Raw genomic sequence first — 16,851 nt, forward strand, 5'->3', positions numbered from 1 at the left:
GTTCATAGCAGCATTTTTCATAATAGACAAAGAATAGAAATAATCAGATGTCCGCCAACTGACGAGTGGATAAGTAAAAGGTGATACCCACACGATGGTATATTATACAGCAATAGAAAGATATGAATACTGATATGTGCTACAACATGACAAGTCTTCAAAACATTACAGGAAGTGAAATAAGCCAGTCACAAAGGGCTAGAGGTTATACAGTCACATTTATATGAAATGCCCACAACAGGCAAATTCATAGAGACAGAAAGTAGATTAGCAATTGCCTGAGGCTCAGGGGGATGAGAAGTCACGAAAACTCGTGTTCACACAATCTGTACATGAGCGTTTATAACAGACTTTTGTCTCTTCTGGCTGCGCTGCACAGCTTATGGGATCCTCATTCCCAGACCAGGGATTGAACCCGTGCCCTCGGTGGTGAAGGCGCAGAGCCCTAGTCACTGGACAGCCGAGGACTTCCCTTCAACTTGATTCTTAATTGACCCAAACTGGAAACGACACGAGGAACGAATAAACGAACTGCGGTACAGCCCTGCCCAGGAATACTATACAGCAATAAAAAGAAAAGAACGTTAATACGTGCAACAACAAGGGTGGATCTGAGATTCATTAAGCTAAGTGCAAGAAGCCAGACTCAAAGACTACACACTGTGTAATCCACGTCCACGACACGCTGGGACAGGCAAGAAACCACAGGAATAAAACACACATCAGCGGTTGCTAGGAGCTGGGAGCAGGGGGACAGGCTGACCACAGAAGGACACAGAGGAATTTTTTAATTGTTCTGTATGTTGACTGCAGTGATGGTCACAGGTATTTGTTATGTATTTGTCAAGTATGAATCTGTCAAAAGTCACAGGATTATATACTAAATAGGGTGACTTCACCAGCATGTAAACTTTTTCTCAACAAAAAAATTTTTTAATCGTTTTAAAAAACTACTAACTATGCTACATTAAAAAAAGGGGTCCTTATTTTTGTTTACCATTCTGTTGAAAATGTTTGCCAAATATGTAAAAACATGAAAACATACTTATAATTGCATATCAAGTAATCAAATGATTATATTATATATTTATAATATACATACAAATACTATATTTAAAAATTCTTACATATTAGGGATGAAAAGATGGGAAAAAAAATTAACCAACATGCCAACAGTAGTCATTTATGACTGTTGGGGTAGGGGAGCCCTGGATGGTTTTTCTCATTTTTCTAGTTTTTAAGTTATATTTAATATGTATTATCTTTCTGTAAAGAAAATCACATATTATGTTTATGAAAAAGGATATGTAGGAGTCAGGATAAACCTTCCCAAATATAAACATGTGCTCAGAGTATATGTATGTACATTGGTCTAAAACAGATGTTTATTAAACAAGTCATTATTCTTTGTGGCTCAGGTTTCCTTTTCTGCAAAATGAGAGGAATTTGAGATTTTTGCTACTGCTCTTCTCGAAGGCAAAATAAACAAACAGCAGCTAATTCAGAGTGGGTGGAAAGGGGAGTCTGTAAAAAAAGAAGCATTCATTTGCACATCTGATTTAATTCACATTCTCAATGAAATATTTTCTAGTTTCACGGTTCGCTTTCCAGTAAACAGTGGAGCTCTCCAATTACTAAGCAACGTGTTGATATGAGCCACACTCTCTCACTCATCAAGTCTGTGACAATATGTCCAATGAAAGAAAATCTGCCAGCCCAGTTCTGTTTCCATAGCACTGGCTGAAACTAAGCTCTTTGTGACCAGATTTATAAAGCGGCCTCTTATTATCAGAGACCACACTGATAGCACCAGGTCCTGAAGGAAAGTGGATCCTAACTCTCCCGCCTAACCTCACAGGGCCCCCAATGCTGCTGCATCACATACAGGATTAGATGGTTTGAGGTGACCAAGAAACGAGGACATCCTGAGTATTTTTGAAAGACAATTTTCTTTGAGCCAATATGTGTTTTATGACCCATTGAGGGAGTGACCGGAGGACTGCTGTAATATAAATTGTCAGGAGGTGGCAGGGCTATGAAATCAGATAGATCTGAGGTTATTCTGGCTTCTACTTCAAATTTGCGGCAACACACAATTTTTTAACTTCTTTGACCCCCAATATTCTCATATGTAGCAAGGGAGACAATAAGACCTAGCTTTGAAAATTATGAGGATTAAATGGGGGCAAAAGAAAAGTACCTAATATACAATAGGCACTTAATAAAATGTCAGTTCTTTTCCATGGAGGCCCAGGATGTTCTTTGAAACATCATAAGGAAGTCTAGCCAATTGTTCTAGAGACAACAATTAGAGTGTCTGTGTTTGTGTGGGTCTGTGTGTGTCTGTGTGGGTCTGTGTGTTAGGAGTAGGATCAGAAAGAATTAAGTACAATGATGTGAATATATAATTACAGGTGGCAGCTGAAAGCTACAAGATCTGGAAGAGAGGTTTTTAGACTCCTAGTGTAAAGGTTCTAAAGAAAGAGAAACAATTAGGCAACCCATTTGAAAAGCTTGACCATAGTGTCATAGTGTATTCTCATTGAAAGACATTTTCCTTTTTCAATTTTTAGCTGCACAGCACCATGTGGGATCTTGGTTCCCCAACCAGGGATCAAACCCATACCTCCTGCATTGGAAGGCAGAGTCTTAACCATTGGGCTGCCAGAGAAGTCCTGAAATGTATTTTCAAGTTCAGATCAGATCAGTCGCTCAGTCATGTCCGACTCTTTGTGACTCCAAGAATCTCAGAACGCCAGGCCTCCCTGTCCATCACCAACTCCCGGAGTTCACCCAGACTCACGTCCATCGAGTCAGTGATGCCATCCAGCCATCTCATCCTCTGTCGTCCCCTTCTCCTCCTGCCCCCAATCCCTCCCAGCATTAGAGTCTTTTCCAATGAGTCAACTCTTCGCATGAGGTGGCCAAAGTGCTGGAGTTTCAGCTTCAGCATCATTCCTTCCAAAGAAATCCCAGGGCTGATCTCCTTCAGAATGGACTGGTTGGATCTCCTTGCAGTCCAAGGGACTCTCAAGAGTCTTCTCCAACACCACAGTTCAAAAGCATCAATTCTTCAGTGCTCAGCCTTCTTCACAGTCCAACTCTCACATCCATACATGACCACAGGAAAAACCATAGCCTTGACTAGACGAACCTTTGTTGGCAAAGTAATGTTTCTGCTTTTGAATATGCTATCGAGGTTGGTCATAACTTTCCTTCCAAGGAGTAAGCGTCTTTTAATTTCATGGCTGCAATCACCATCTGCAGTGATTTTGGAGCCCAGAAAAATAAAGTCTGACACTGTTTCCACTGTTTCCCCATCTATTTCCCATGAAGTGATGGGACCGGATGCCATGATCTTCGTTTTCTGCATGTTGAGCTTTAAGCCAACTTTTTCACTCTCCACTTTCACTTTCATCAAGAGGCTTTTGAGTTCCTCTTCACTTTCTGCCATAAGGGTGGTGTCATCTGCATATCTGAGGTTATTGATATTTCTCCCGGCAATCTTGATTCCAGCTTGTGCTTCTTCCAGTCCAGCGTTTCTCATGATGTACTCTGCATATAAGTTAAATAAACAGGGTGACAATATACAGCCTTGACGAACTCCTTTTCCTATTTGGAACCAGTCTGTTGTTCCATGTCCAGTTCTAACTGTTGCTTCCTGACCTGCATACAAATTTCTCAAGAGGCAGATCAGGTGGTCTGGTATTCCCATCTCTTTCAGAATTTTCCACAGTTTATTGTGATCCACACAGTCAAAGGCTTTGGCATAGTCAATAAAGCAGACATAGATGCTTTTCTGCAACTCTCTTGCTTTTTCCATGATCCAGCGGATGTTGGCAATTTGATCTCTGGTTCCTCTGCCTTTTCTAAAACCAGCTTGAACATCAGGAAGTTCACGGTTCACATATTGCTGAAGCCTAGCTTGGAGAATTTTGAGCATTACTTTACTAGCGTGTGAGATGAGTGCAATTGTGCGGTAGTTTGAGCATTTTCAAGTTAACTGTATCCAATTTTCTTTTTTTCTTTTTTTTAAGCAAAATAACAACAATAAAACACACCAAGATTCAGAGAAAATCAAGGAATTTCTCAAGGTCTCACAACCTGTGGGAAGCAGAAAGGAGATTAAAACATTCCAAGTCCCCTTTTGCTGTGAGGTAGGGCCCTTCTTTGAAATGCCTGAGTGCACGGGCCTGTGCTAGACGCTGGATGAAGCCAGGTGTATGCCCGCCCGTCAGGGCAGTGCCAGGGAGCAGAGGACAGGAAGATGGGGAGAGGGGACCACAGCTGGACGGTGATACAAGCACAAGTGCCAGTCCGTTAGGAGAAGGAATGAAGCCCATATGCACACACTTGTGCGTAGATGTTTACATCACACTGGGTTGCAGCAGATTGCTCTTTGTCACGGAGGGTTCCATCGAAAATACGTCTAGTCTGCTCAACAAGGAGAATATGAGTCTCAAAGAAATCCCTGAAGAGGGTGAGGGATAACGCTTGATGGAAAATAAAAGAAAGACATCTGAGAGGATTGCAAGCATCCTGGAAGGGTTTATCAGGCTGTGGGACCTGAGGAAAGTCACTCAACAACCCTTTCCTCACTTTCATTTCGGATTGTGTTGTCCTGGCCAGCACAGGACTAGAACTGAGGTCATGGGCATGCAACGGATAAATGATTTAGAAATGCTAGTTGCACATCCAGGACTCAAAGCCCTTGCCCAGCTTCTTCCCTCTCCTGGGGAAATTCTAAGTCTTCTTAAGGAAGGTATCTGGGTGTTTCAGGTAGAGTTTGAAATCAGTGTCTCTGCTGTACTGAGTGTTAAGTGTCATTCCTAAAAGGATGAGACTAACAGACAGGGCTTCACAACGGCCTGAGATCCTGGACTTGGAGCTGTGTGCAGGCTCACAGTGGGACTCTCGGTTGTCTCTTGCAGAAGAGGTTTTGGATGTTCTCTAAGCAAAAAGAAGAATAAACTGGATATGGGATAGACCGCCGGATGTGCTCACCACCACATCTTTTTGTTTTCCCCAGGGTACACAGTGAAGCTCCTTTCCCCAGACTCCCGAGCAATTAGGTGTGGTCACACGACTAGCAACCCACCCCAGTACTCTTGCCCTGGAAATCCCATGGACAGAGGAGCCTGGTGGGCTATAGTCTGTGGGGTTGCAAAGGAGTTGGACACAACTTACCGACTAAACAAAAAACAGTATGTACATTATGGTGTAATGTACAATTATGTACAGACAGAATGTATATTATACATAATGGAGAAGGGTCTGGGGATCTGCCTGATGATGGAGCTGCATGACGCAAAGATCATGAATCAATAAAACACCAAATGATATGAGCAAGAAGTTATATTGTACTGCATTACACACTAAGATTTGGAGGTTTAGCTGTTATAGCATTTAGCCTGCCCTACTTATATTTCATCAGTCATGAATTGTACATACTTCCAAACTTTAATACTTCATCTAGATTTGAGGAAGCACAGTCATATGAGAATGCTAAAAGAGGCTTAATGACATGCTCACATTCACACAGCTAGTGTAATGGCGACAATCCAAGTCTCTTCAATTCTGGATCAGAAGTGGCAACAGTTGACTGATTGACTCACCGCTCATGGGCACAGTGCATGAACTATGGAATGTTGTGCTCAGTATTTTGAACACTAACCATCTGAATTCTATGACTGAGGCAGGGATCAGAGCTTGAGCATCAGCTGGATTGGTGGAGAGGAGGCAAAGCACTGAGAGCCCTACTGCGTTTAGAAAAGGGGAAGGTTCTACTTTGCAGAATTGAGCTCAATCTCAAGTCCTGTCAGAGTACAGATGAGAGATGCTTCAGCCTGCTGCGTTAGTGTGTGTGCCCGTCAAACTGCCTTTGGACATTAGATCTCCCATCTGTACCATGGTGTCTGGTTGCCAGGGTTACAGTGCTCTCCTTGAACAGAAAATCAAATAGTTTCCTAAAACCCAGAGGTAAAGGTCATAGTGGGTAGAACATGCTTCCTTTCTGGTATATAAATGGAAAACTGTGCTGCAGGGGAAGCAAGGACTTCAGATTCCTCCACTGAAGCCAAGCTGGTAAAGATGATCTGGGCAGAAACTTCACAGCTGAGCCTTATATTCAATACAAGAGAGCATCCTGACAATGCAACATGAAATCCATACTTGGACACTGGAAAGGAAAGCTGAAAAACTACACAAGATCCCATGTCTTTGAGGGAACACGGTCCCTCATGAATTACTCCACATTCTCTACTCTCAGCTAACTCGTTTACTCTCCCAACTTTTAGAGTGAATTAAGTACATGCAAGGAATAAACGGGGCTTCCTAGGTGGTGCCAGCGGTAAAGAACTTGCCTGCCAGTGCAGGAGACGCAAGAGACATGGGTTTGATCTCTGGGTTGGGAAGATCCCCTGGAAGAGGGCATGGCAACGCACTCCAGTATTCTTGCCTGGAGAATCCCATGGACAGAGGAGCCTGGCAGGCCCATGGGGTCGCAGAGTCAGACACGACTGAAGTGACTGAGCACGCGGCACGCACAAGAGGAACAAAAAACTCTACAAATGTAACAATACATGATTGGAAGAAGGACATCTCCCAGATCCCATATGTAACTTAAACAAGGGTTTGATCTTCTGTCTTTTCAGGGCCCAGACAAACTCAGGAGTAAGGGGGTGAAGGGGAGGATAGTTTAGTGTTACAGCACACGCTTGCAGAGACAGAGCACCGCTGTCAGAAGGCTAGAGGGGAACAGGCTGTTCAAAGGCTTAGAGAACAGGGGAGAGAGCTATCAGCTGTCTTGTGCTTGTTGCTTTTTATTCTTCTTGTCATTTTTACTAGTGTTGATGCTTTTAATAATATTGATACTACTTCTAATTCTACTAGTATTTATGACCACTAGTTATTCTAAAATAATTTCCAGTGAAAGTATCATAAGTGTACTATAGGCAAGTATAACTGTACAGGAACATATGAAATGAAGTTTCCTTCTACATACTTTGATACCCAACAACTACTCAGCAGCAACCAATCTAAAACCTTTCTTGTGTTACTTCAGAAATATTCTATGTTTATATAAAGGCATATAAATATATTTGGACAGGTGTGGGATATAATATATACTGTTTCTCAACAAATGTTTTTAATATCACTTAACACTGTGTCTTGGGCATGTTTCCTTGTTAGCACCTGTTGTTAAGTCACTAAGTTGTGTCTGACTCCTTGCGACCCCATGGACTGTAGCCCACCAGGCTCCTCTGTCCATGGGATTCTTCAGGCAAGAATACTGGAGTGGGGTGCCATTTTCTCTTTCAGGGGATCTTCCTGACCCAGGGGTCAAACCCATGTCTCTTGCGTCTCCTGCATTGGCAGGCAGAGTCTTTACCTCTGAGCCATCAGGAAGCCTGTTAGCACCTGTAGAGTCATATATATAGATATATATGAGAGATACAAATTTGGCAACATGGTTCAGTAAAAAGAGTATGAGGCACAGGTAAGGATGAAAGGATTTGACTAAAAGGTAACAATAGCTTCAGTCTTTACAATAGAAGCTTTGCAACAACCTGAACATCTATTAAAATGAAATGTCACTATAGTATCAACAGAAAAATATATAGCAAAATGGCATATCTTGCTTGATGTGAAATTTTAATTACATGACACAAAAAAGTTCTTTGACCAGATTTGGGCTGATTTTTCTTTCTCATGCTCTATATTTGTACTTGATTCTTTTACTATAATAACTTACTCAAGCTTCATGTCTTAAACCTTCTTATCACACTCAGGATGTATAATAAACATACTTTAAATTCTTAATCTGTATGATTCTTTAATTTGGCCTCCTTCAGTATAGTTAATTCAGTCTGCTTTTCTTGAAGAGTACTTATATTCCTTAGATGTGGGGTTATTTTGTTTTATGAATTAACTTGGCTTGACCCAGTAAGAAAAATATAACAAGCCTAAAACTTAACTTGAGCAACTCTTAAACAACTTCATTAGGTGAGTTAAGAAATAAGGTGGGAACATCTCAGTATGCAGAGAGGGAAGGAGTGGGTGCTACAATCTGGGTTTGACTGACCGTTATGAGTGACCTTCCTGGCTTTTTCAGCTGACCGTTACCCTTGGCTTACCTGATGGCTCAGATGGTAAAGAATCCACCTGCAACGTGAGAGACCTGCATTCAATCCCCAGTTTGGGAAGACCCCCTGGAGGAGGGAACGGCTACCCACTCCAGTATTCTGGCCTGGAGAATTCCATAGACAGAGAAGCCTGGCGGGCTACAGTCCACGGGGTCGCAGAAAGTCGCACACGACTGAGCGACTAAGCACAGCACCCTCATGGTATCTTTCCCCGGGAGCTTTCACTCTCTCTTGTAAGAGGTTCAGCCACTAGATCAGGGATGAAGGAACTGTGAGTGGGGGATGCTTAGAGGCTTACCAATCTGCTGGCCACCATTACCATCACCTCCCTCATCTCTAGCTAGGTGTAGCACTGGGGTGATCTTGTCATGCGTAAGTGAGATCTTTATCTCCCTGGCTGGAAATCCAAGCACAGCTTACCACTGTGCTGGACTCAAAGCCCAAGTCTCTCTCATGATGTGCAAGGCCCTGCATGATCTGACTCCTGCCTTATCTCCTTCCTTCCAATCTCTAGGAATTTTCAAGTGGAAGCCAGAAGACGAGAGAACTTGTTAAGGTAATTCACAGAGAGCAGCATTCTGGTGAAGAGGGGAAAAGGGTGGAGAGCAGCTCTGGAGGGATGAAAGGGATCCCACATGATAATCTCTGGAAGTTAAGTGGCACAGGCCAGTAGGGCTAGTGGTTACTCGCGTTGGGAAGCGAGAGCTTTCCTGAGGAGCCATGTCCACTTGCCTCGTGGATTCTAGGTCATCTAGTGTGAGGAGAGAAGGTGGGCAGCGAGGCGTGCACAGCTGTTGACCCTCCTCCCATGGACGTTCTTCTCTCAAACCTTCCACCCCACAGGGCTCGGAAAATGCCTAAATAAAGTGAGGGGGCATTTTGATTCCCTCTAGGACAGGCACCAGGAGAACATGCTTCATCCAAGGGAAGCATTGTAGTCTGTAAGTGGAGCAAACTCATAACATCCATGAAGCCTCAATCAAGGTCCTCTTGAGCATCATGATTCATGATTTTAAACAATTCATTTATAATTTGAACATTTCCCAAGCAATCCATGCAGAATTCTACTTTTTTTTTTTTTTTTAATAAGAACAGAACATAGTTTTTCTGCTTAAGGTGTATGTGTGTGTGTGGGCGTGTGTGAGTATGAAGAGGTGAGCTGGGGTTCTGCCTGCTCCCCCTCCTTTCCTTATCTCAGTAGCATCTAGATAGCAACAGAAAATAGCAATAGAATCTCTGATACAGTCCAACTTCACTGCTTGGACAGGAAGCCTAGTCCTAAGGCTTCAGTCCAAGTTCATGCAGGGACTAGAGTTTAGAATCTCCTTAATACCCAGTCCAGGGTTCCGTTGGGCTCCCTACCCTGCCTCCCATATGGCCTCTGGCACACTCACAAGTATATGGTTAAGCAGATCCAAAGCATATTAGATTTGGGGAACAGCACATGGAGTGGTGGTGTTAGAAAATGCAATAGAACAGATTGGGTTCAGGAGTGTGGTACATGTCAAAAGAAAAAAGGAAATGGAGCAAATATTAAACCCCAAATGCATTTTCTGTTGACTTAAAAAAAATCAAATCTGCCAAATACTTATGTTTAGGGATGAGCAAGTGTTAAGGCCACCATTTTATCAACTCATTAATCAAGAGGCAAGGCCTCTCATTCTCACAGATGTTAAGGATGAATTATTCCTAAAGCATGCAGGCCACGGATGACAGGTACTCCATCAGCCTAAAGTATTTTTGGAAGCAGGGGAAGTCAGTGAAAACTGACCTGGTTACCAGAGTCAGCTGGAATGCAAAGCTGTTTTGATGGCTACCACAGGAAGCAGCAGACACTGAAGAAATGATTGTCCTATCTGTTAAAATAATCTAATTAGATATTGGTTGTTTGAGCTTCTTTAAGTCTTCACAGAATAGGAGACTAAAGATCTTATTAAAGCTGTTCTGAGAACAAGGCTAACTTTCCTTTGAAAGTTTTTTTTTTTTATTTTAATTAGAGGCTAATTACTTTACAATATTGTATTGGTTTTGACATACATCAACATGAATCCGCCACGGGTGTACACATGTTCCCAATCCTGAACCCCCCTCCCACCTCCCTCCCCATACCATCCCTCTGGGTCATCCCAGTGCACCAGCCCCAAGCTTCCTGTATCCTGCATCGAACCTGGACTGGTGATCCATTTCTTATATGATATTATACATGTTTCAATTCCATTCTCCCAAATAATCCCCTACCTCCCACTCCCACAGAGTCCAAAAGACTGTTCTATACATCTGTGTCTCTTTTGCTGTCTCGCATACAGGGTTATCATTACCATCTTTCTAAATTCCATATAAATGCGTTAGTATACTGTATTGGTGTTTTTCCTTCTGGCTTACTTCACTCTGTATAATAGGCTCCAGTTTCATCCACCTCATCAGAACTGATTCAAATGCATTCTTTTTAATGGCTGAGTAATACTCCATTGTGTATATGTACCACAACTTTCTTATCCATTCATCTGCTGATGGACATCTAGGTTGCTTCCATGTCCTGGCTATTATAAACAGTGCTGCGATGAACATTGGGGTACACGTGTCTCTTTCAATTCTGGTTTCCTCGGTGTGTATGCCCAGCAGTGGGATTGCTGGGTCGTATGGCAGTTCTATTTCCAGATTTTTAAGGAATCTCTACACTGTTCTCCATAGTGGCTATACTAGTTTGCATTCCCACCAACAGTGTAAGGGGGTTCCCTTTTCTCTACATCCTCTCCAGCATTTATTGCTTGTAGACTTTTGGATCACAGCCATTCTGACTGGCCTTTGAAATTTAAAGCACAAACCAAGTAGTCCATGCAGTGAGTTCTTGGGACATTCTCTTATTGTGACTCCATGCTTTCGAATTTCCAAGTTTGGGCTCTACACCTACCACTTCTGATGTGTCTGCATTTCATTCTAAATACTGACTGACATTTAGTATCAAAAGTAAACATTTACAGGAAACGATCACTGCAGGGGTATGGCATTAGGGCTCTAGACACTCGACTGCTCCCTGTTGAGCCTGAGTGACTGGGAGAGCTGGTCACTGAAAGATGGTCACTAAGTCTTGTTCCACACTTAAGACATCTGTGTCTATCGACCAGTACCCAGTTAGTGTCATCTTTTGTCTCTTCTCTTATATAAATTTAAATCTAAGTTCTTGAGTCTGTCGTCTTCCCGCTCAAAGCCCATTTATCCTCTATATTTTCAGATAAATTTTAGAATCAACCCAACCTGATGATAAAGTATTTCAAAATGAGAACATCCGTGCTCTCTCTGAGTTTTCAGTACTTATTGAAAATCCAACAAGTTGAGCAAGTGCCCTGCGACTAAACGAGACCATGTATCAGACAGTCACAGCTTTTCCTCTGCAAATTATTTACATCGATAGAAAAATCACTGGTGCGTGATCCAGATTCTTCCAGCAATGATTCATCATGAATGAACTTTAGTTAACAGATTAAATGCCACACTACCTTTGGAAAATTAGGACATTCAATCCAGATTCTACTTAGATTTTTAATGCAAGAACTAGAACAACCTTTTCTTCCACTGTCAGAGCGTCTAAGAACTCTAGAGAAGAGTTTTTGTTCAAAAACACTATGGTTACCAAAGGCAGAATCTGAGGGTATCTTTGCTTGTGATCAGAGTATACAGACCATCAAACTAGCGAATAAGGCACGACCAACTCTAATGGGTGTTTGTGACACAATGATTCCAGATTAGGAATTTTCAGTTCTGGTCACAGTGCCTAAGTAATTCAGACCAGACTTCCACCAAGAACACTTAGAAAAACAAAAGAAAGCATTTTTAAAGAATCTGTTTGGAGGCATCAGAGAATTAAGAAGACAGTGAAAAACATGAAGAGCTGTAGTTCCAGGAAATAGGAAGAGAACAGAACACAGAGAAATGAACCCAGCATTTAGAGCCACTTTCTGTAGGGTAAGCACATGGGAAGCGAACCTGTTAGTAATTTTTCAACCGATTACAATGGGTTAGAGCTGCTCACCCAATGTCTTTCTCACTCAATCCCTTTCTGATACCTTTGGAGAATGTCCTGTCCATCCCATGTACAACTAGTGGGGATTTTAATCATGACTTCCAATTGGCCAGGCATATGATCTAAGCTGTAGGCAATCAAATAATATGCCACCCAGGAGAACATCAATAAGATAAATCATACAGTTGAGAACTGAAATTTGAAGAGGTCCATCCAACCATTAGAAGTAGCTAGGAGAAGGGTTATAGGAAAGAAGTCAGTCCACTAATGTGTGATCAGGAAGCTTAAGAGTGGGTGGTGCCATGGAGCCCAAGAGAAGGGAGTGCTTCGTGAAAACCAGGGAGGTCAACTATGCTAGATGCTACTGGGAGGTCAGGGTGATGACAAAAAAAGTATCCATTATGCACGGCTCCGTGAAGGTTGTTGGTGACTTTTGGGAACAAAAATTTCAGTGGTAGGGGCAGAGCCAGATTGGAGTGGGAAGAAAAGAAACCAGGTAGTGAAGAAATGCAAACATGGAGTAGACAATTATTTTGTGGTTTGGCTTTGAAGTGGGTAGAAAATGTAGCCACACCTGGAAGTAGATAAGGAGTCAAGGAGTGTTTGTTTTCCTTCAGGTGAAAGACATTCAGGCATGCTTGTATGATTTCTCTGAAGTCAAACTGATTTCTATCATACATGAAACCACCTTTTGTCCTAGTTTTAAGTTCTTTATTTTGTTCCCTACAACTAACTTCTTGATATCAGATGTTGACAACAAATAAGCCTGGAAGCCCTGCATTTGGACATAAATATTTGAGAACTTGGGCTTCCCTGATAGCTCAGTTGGTAAAGAGTCTGCCTGCAATGCAGGAGACTCCAGTTCGATTCCTAGGTTGGGAAGATCTGCTGGAGAAGGGATAGGCTACCCACTCCAGTATTCTTGGGCTTGCCTTGTGGCTCAGCTGGTAAAGCATCTGCCTATAATGCGGGAAACCAGGGTTCGATCCCTGGGTTGGGACGATCCCCTGGAGAAGGGAAAGGCTACCCACTCCAGTATTCTGGCCTGGAGAATTCTATGAGAACTTTAGAACTGTCATGAAATGGGCCCTAGGTCTTCTAGTCCAATCACAACGTGCTTTGCTAACTTTCTGCATTTGGGTAATGACAGAATCTCCTCCTTGAAGGCTAGCAAAGCCAGACACAGAATTTCCACTTCACTGCTGAATGCAGTGGTTTGCAGGACTCAGATTCACTCTCAGAGCTGTCAGACTTATAGAGAGAGAAACAGCCTGAAAGTCCCTATTCCCAGTCTCTGGAGAGTATGATATGTGTGAGCCTGTTCTTTAGACCATGGCCATCTTTGCAATATTGATAACAATGAGTCTCTGGACTATATATCTGGTGGTTGAACCTTGTAATTGGGCAATCTCTCTGATGTGCATTATGAACCCTTAAGTAGCCAATCATTTCAAATCCTCAGCTAGCATGACTATTTGAGGGAGGGGATAGTTCAACGTTTAATATTCTTATCTCTTAATTAAACAACTGACCCCATGAGGTTCTTTCAGCTCTAAGCTCCAATTCAGAATCTAGACTAAGTTGTGGGCAAAGCAGTCACTATATGAGGCTTATTTAGGAGCCCTTTTAGTAGGGAAGGGAGAAGGCAATGGCACCCCACTCCAGTACTCTTGCCTGGAAAATCCCATGGACGGAGGGGTTCTGGTAGGCTGCAGTCCATGGGGTCGCTAGGAGTGGGACACGACTGAGCGACTTCAATTTCACTTTTCACTTTCATGCATTGGAGAAGGAAATGGCAACCCACTCCAGTGTTCTTGCCTGGAGAATCCCAGGGACGGGGGAGCCTGGTGGGCTGCCGTCTATGGGGTCACACAGAGTCGGACACGACTGAAGTGACTTAGCAGTAGCAGTTTAGTAGGGAAAAGCCAAAAAAAGAGCAAGATTTGTGAGCAAGAAAACTAAAACCAAAAGGTAAATTAAGATGAAGCAACCAAAGCATTTAAAGCGTCTTAAAAACTTCTATTAATAGAGAGCAGATGGATGAGTATCTCAAGGAATGAGCCAACATCAGATTCTGCCTACATGGTTGAATATATTATTAATATAAAGACCTTATTATCAAAAGCAAAGTTGAACACTTTGTTCCCAGGTTCCGGTCATGGTCTGCAAACTTTCCCACAGATACAAGATTACCTGAAATAGATTGCTGCTCTCCTCCCAGGCAAGCCACCTGATGCAAGTGTAGCTGAAAGTGAGTGTTAGTCACTTCAGTCGTGCCTGACTCTGTGACCCTGTGGACTGCCCCTGCTAGGCTCCTCTGTCCATGGAATTCTCCAGGCAGGAATACCGGCGTGGGTTGCCATTTCCTCATCCAGGGATCAAACCCTCATCTCTCAGGTCTCCTGCATTGGCAGCCTGGTTTCTTTACCACTAGCACCAACCGGGAAGTCCCTAAGTATAGCTAAGAACCTACTAAAATAAGCAGTATTTTCAACAGGACATTAAACATCTGGCTCAAGACTTAAAAACCTATGAAACTACCAGACTGCTATTTCTGAGAGTGCTAGGCAACAGACTTCATCTGGCATGAAGGCTGGGGGTGGGGGGCGGTGGGGGGCAGGGACTAATTCTATATTTGAGCAAGGTGTCTTTTTTGAAAAAAATTCAGCTTATTAGGACTTCCTATTTTCTTTTGAATTATCTAGGTTGTTGCATTTTTCCTCAAAAATTTCCTCTCAAAAGAAAGATGCGAATAAACTTGCATGTATACACACACACACACTGTAGATGAATTTATTTCTTTTAGAGAGATCAATAGTGCAATTTTTGTAGTTTTTTTTAAAAATAATGCAAGTCTGATGAAAGACTGGGGAACATTAAGTTGATAGCACTGGGCCCATTTCACCATGGAAATGGCAGTGATCTGTCTTTACCGGGATAGGTTCCTGTTTAGAGAATGGTCCTGTCTTCTCTGCTAGCGCCAGCACCACCCATGGACTCCCTGAGTGCCTGAAGACTCATCAAATACCCCTCACCACATAGCTTCTATCTGAGCAACCCATTTCACAGCATAAAAGCTGGGGCACTTCACGCTCGCCTCTGGAATCCTCTGGACTCATCAGCTACTTCAGCTCTAAGAAGAAGCTGGCCCCTTACCGTGCTTGTGTTGCTAACTGGGAAAGCTGCGTGGGTTGGGGTGCTTCTTTCAGAATGTGTGATGTATTCTCGACCTACAACCGAGACACATGGCCTGAGAACAAAGTAACAAAGCAGAAGTGCTTTCTCTCATCCTTACACTTGGTAACTTGCTGGCAGAGCGTTTGCTTCCCATTTCAGAACTTTGGGTTCTGTTGATCTAAGTCTTCATTCTCAAGGGAGGGAGGCGTTCACCAGGGGGCACACAATGGCCCCATTAAATCTGAAACACAGGCCATCCCCTGATCAGGTTGGTTCCTCACACTATTGAATCAACAGGCAAAACAGCCATTGAAATGGGGCTGGTAACTGTCCGGGGTGATTGGTTCTGACGAGTAAGAGGAACCTGGGTTTCTGATATGAAATTGTTTGAAAGCAGTTTCCTGCTGAGGTTTCTTTAGGGATGGCCTTACCATTTCCCTGTTTGGTTTCTCAGGTTTTCTATCACTGGTGTAGAATCTCTGGTGTTAAATTTTCTGTTACAAAAATTTAGGCTGGTTCCTCAGGAACTTGATTATATACTTCTTGGTGTCAGGAGGGGTCCCAGGAAAATTCCCTCAAGATGAGATTCTACAGATTGAGTTCTTATCCCTCTGAGCACAATTTCAGGGTTGTCTTACTTTACAGACAGAAAATGAATTACCAGTACCCTCAGCATCTTGCCTTCTTCCTCTGAGTATCTGGGCTCCTGGCCATCCAGAAGAACCACTAGTCCTGGCCAGCCTGACCTGCACCAGGTATAGCCATGTGACAAAGTTCTGCCAATGGAATATAAACGGAAGTAGCACGTGGAACTTCCTGGAGCCATTCTTAAAGGGAGTGGCTTGCACTTCCCTTCCCCCTTTCTCCTTTCTGCTGAAGGGAATGTAGATATGAAGACATCTTGGGTTATCCCTTAACAGCAGAAGTAAAAACCTGGAGAAGCCTTGGTCTCCAATGAATTTAAAGAACTTTCTTACCAGCCCAAACACTGGCTAGAACCAGTGACAAGGTCAGTGACCCCAGGGAGACTAGAGGCTCTTGCCCAGATAAAAGCAAGATCTGATACCTTAACTGGGGTGTATAAGGACCCAGGGGATAGGATGCAAAGAGGCTTCTTCTCTCCCACAGAAGATAGATTCCCAACTTTCCCCACGCGTTCATTTGCCAGGTTGAGAAAAAGGAGATAGAAGGGAGGAGCTTCCGTGATAGAGAATCCTCAAATTCTTCAAATATCTACCCAAAAAGATTCAGGGATCCAAAGGAACAGCTTTAAATCAGAAGAGACCAAGAAACCATCCACTGGAACATTTAAGGTTTGTTAGTTTGGTTGGTTGGTTTTCCTTACAACCCAGTGGGTGGGGACTTAAGGACGCTAGATCAGTCGTGAGAAACAAGAATCAACATCTTCTTTGAACATGTGGAATACAGTGGGTGTGAACATCTGATTGAACTGAGTTTCACATGGCTAGCCTGGCAGAATGCTGGAATCATTGTTAGGGAAGAGCTATA

Source organism: Bos indicus, chromosome 22 (assembly GCF_029378745.1).
Source record: "Bos indicus isolate NIAB-ARS_2022 breed Sahiwal x Tharparkar chromosome 22, NIAB-ARS_B.indTharparkar_mat_pri_1.0, whole genome shotgun sequence".
NCBI lineage: Eukaryota > Metazoa > Chordata > Mammalia > Artiodactyla > Bovidae > Bos > Bos indicus.